Here is a 3,856-nt window from a genome sequence, read left to right on the forward strand (position 1 = left end):
TTGAGAAAGCACAGTTTGCCAGAGTATGATACCCGTGGTTTACATCTGTTTTCCAAAGAGATTGTAAAATCACCTCCTTTTACCCTCCGTTTTGACCAAATTTGTAAGATAGTTATAGGAGCATCACTGTCCTGTAAGCACTAAGAATAATACAAACGCCTTCACATTCCACAGCCTACCTTTCTCCCAGGAGATCTGCTGTAACCAAGAGTACAGGTAAGACCCCTACCCAAATAACTCCAGCTAAGACACTCCCATGGAGCCCAGCAGACAAAGCAACTCTAATCTCTGCTGGACAACCATCTCCCTTCTGCTTTGTAACTCTGTTTGGGTGTGCCCACTCCTATCCCATAATCTACAGCATCCCTGTTTCCCAGGGGGTCTACCATAACCAAGAACACAGCCTACCTGTCTCCCAGCAGGTCTGTCATATCCAGGTCACAGGAGGACTACCCTAACCAGGGACACAGGGGGCCTCTTCTAACCAGGAACACAGGAGGTCCCTAATCGTAGATAACACTGCCTGCCTCCCAGAAGGTCTGTATTAACCAATGTCACAGAGCTCTACTGGCCTCAAAGGAGGCAGTCTCTAGAGAGAGATACCCAGTATAGTTAACAACAGTTATAACCAGATGGCTAGAGGTAACCAGAAGAAAATAAGCAACAGAAGTCAGAGTTTTGGGACCATCAGAACCAATGTCTCCAACACTGCAAGCCCTGGATAGTCTAACACACCTGAAAAGCATGGTGCTGACCTAAAATCTCATATATCATGAAGATATTAGAGGCCTTTAAAGAAGATATAAATAACTCACTAAAAGAAATACAGGAAAATACAGGCAAACAGGTAGAAGCTCTTAAAGAGAAAACAAATAAATCCCTTAAAGAAATAGGGGAAAGTTAATCTCAGTGATATGGAGTGGCCGCGCTTGTGGAGCCATCGCCATGCCTCTGGATAGAGATCTGTTATACCCTTCCTTGGAAGAGGAGAAGAAAAATCATAAGAAGAAACGCCTGATTCAGAGTCCAAATTCTTACTTCATGGATGTGAAATGTCCAGGTTTGTACAAGATTACTACAGTTTTCAGCCATGCTCAGACAGTAGTTCTTTGTGTGGGTTGTTAACTCTGTTGAGCCAACCCACAAGAGGAAAAGCCAGGCTCACAGAAGGCTGTTCCTTTAGAAAAAGCAACACTAATCATCTATAGAAGTTCCTGAATTTGTGTTTTATACAGAAAGCCTTATCAACCTCACTCTACAGAGACAATGTAATTATTGTTTGATTTTATAAAGTCTACAACAGTCATCTCCTATTTTTGTGTTAGTTTTTCAATACAGTTTTAATTATGGAAAAATAAAAAGAAATAGGGGAAAACAGAAAAAAAAAAAAACTCGGATGACAGCAGATGCTGGCAAGGATGTGGAGAAAGAGGAACACTCCTCCATTGTTGGTCGGATTACAAGCTGGTATAACCACTCTGGAAATCAATCTGGAGGTTCCTCGGAAAAATTGGTAATAGATCTACCTGAAGACACAGCTTTACCCCAAAAAAGGCCCTACCATGCCACAGGGACACCTGTTCCACTATGTTCATTGAGGACTTATTTGTGGTAGGAAGAAGCTAGAAACAACCTAGATGTCCCACGACAGAAGAATGGAAACAGAAAATGTGGGTTATTTACCCAATAAATATTGCTCAGCTATTAAGAACGAGGACATCATGAGATTTGCAGGCAAATGGATGGAACCAGAAAATTTCATCCTGAATGAGGTAACTCAGACCCAAAAGAGCATGCATGATATGTACTCTCTAATAAGTGAATATTAGCCAAAAAAAAGTGCAGAATACCCATGATATGGTCCACAAAACTCAAAAAGATGAACAAGCTGAAGTGCCCAAATGAGGATGCTTTAGTCCCACTTGGGAGAAAGAAGAAAGCCATCACAAGTGGGGAGGAAGGGAGGGACCTGGAAGGGAATGTGGACAGGGGTGGGGTGGGGTGGGGGGGATGGTAGTGGAGGGAGAGTAAAATCTTATCTGGTGTTAGGTGAGGGGAAAATGACTGAAACCCTGTGGGCTAGAAGAAAGAATTGAAACAGGCAACCTCAGGAAATAGGAGGTGAGGGGACACTCCAGAATGCACCAGAGACCTGGGAGGTAAGAGACTTTCAGGAATTAAAGGGAGGGACCTTAGATGAAATGCCCAACAGTAGGGAGAGAGAACTTATAGAGCCCACTTCCAGCAGGAAGACAGGGCTTCAAGTGAAAGATGGGATTTCCATCCCCCAGTTACATCTCTGACCCATAATTGTTTCTGTCTGAAAGAATTACAGGGATGGAAATTGAGAGGATCCTGAGGAAAAGGAGGTCCAACTACAGGTCCAAAGTAGGATCCAGCTCTAGCGGAGGTCCCAAGGTCTGACACTATTACTGAGGCTATGGAGCACTCACAAAAATGGACCTTTCATGACTGTCCTCCAAAAGATCCAACAAGCAGCTGAAGGAGTCAGATGTAGATATTTGCACCCAGCCAATGGACCCAAGCAGCTGACCCCTGCTGTTATATTAGGGATGGTAGAAAGAAACTTAGGAGAAGTGCAATCTTGTAGAAGTACCAGCAGTCAAAATTAATCTGGACTCTTAAGATCTCTAAAACACTGGACCACCAAACAGAAAGCATTCACTAGCTGATATGAGGTCCCCAACACACATACAGTAGAGGACTTCCAAGTCTGTGTTCACTTTACAACACAAGGCTAAGTAATATAGCAACAGGTTTAGATACCAAAAGGTTCTTACTAGTCCTTCCTTTGTATTTTTCCCATTAAAAGTCATCCACCGCCCACGATCTTTAGACAGAAAATAAAGTATTGGTTGAAAACATTTGTATAGCACTTGAATTATTGTTAAGCCATGTAAACCATCGATTATGTGTTTAATTTGTAGGCTAGCATATTCAAAATAATTATATTCTTCTTTTTATTTCAGTTTTATACATGCCTCAACTATTTCTAGAGAAGTTCATTTTCCTTTCTCTTACATTATAACATATTAATTGCATGCCTAAGCTTTGCCCAGATCTATGTATTTGACATCATCTGCCATATAGACTACACTTAGTACATAGGTCATTCAAATACACCAGTGAGGGACTGGAGGGAGAGATGACTAGGTAAGGGGGCCTGGCCAGAGGACATCAGCTTGATACCTAACACATCTCTACCTACCAATCCAGAGGGTCTGTTACCTTTTCCTAGTCTCCTGGGTACCCACACATCTGTGGTATATGTTCACAGTGCACGCGCGCACACACACACACACACACACACACACACACACACACACACACACACAGGTACACATAATATAAAAACATAAGAGAATAGCCATAAAGCCCTTCATTAAACATAAAACCTATTAAATTTAAGGATGTAGTTATTTTTATTCCAGTTTCAAATTAGGACTAAAATAGTAGGCACTGTTTTTCATTCTTATTAAGACACTAGCTGTGTCATAGCATGGATATAAATATAATTGCCTCAAAGGACTTGGACTGAGAGAAAATTTTTGGATCGCTCCAAAGTATTTATTTAAACCATATTTGGTAGTAAGTTCCTAAGGACTAAATGTGGACAACTGCACAAATCTTTTCTTCTCTGAGGAAATCTCCAGATAGCTATAATATCTATATCTTACTATAAGGTGATGAAGGTCTGTGTATTTTTTGTATTTGTTTTTAATTTTTGCATTAATTAATGTATTATTCATTTTACATAGTTATTTCTGCCCCTCTCCTCCCAGTACCCTGCTCACATGGCCCCATTCCCCATCCCTTCTTCTCCTTCATTTTTGAG

The 3,856-nt window shown here is 41.2% G+C and overlaps 1 pseudogene; it reads left to right on the forward strand.

The window, feature by feature from the left end:
• The first annotated feature begins 945 nt into the window (after positions 1 to 945).
• On the forward strand, positions 946 to 1,208 carry LOC110325130 (annotated as a pseudogene).
• The last annotated feature ends 2,648 nt before the right edge of the window (positions 1,209 to 3,856 follow it).

Source organism: Mus pahari, chromosome 8, assembly GCF_900095145.1.
Source record: "Mus pahari chromosome 8, PAHARI_EIJ_v1.1, whole genome shotgun sequence".
Taxonomy (NCBI): Eukaryota; Metazoa; Chordata; class Mammalia; order Rodentia; family Muridae; genus Mus; species Mus pahari.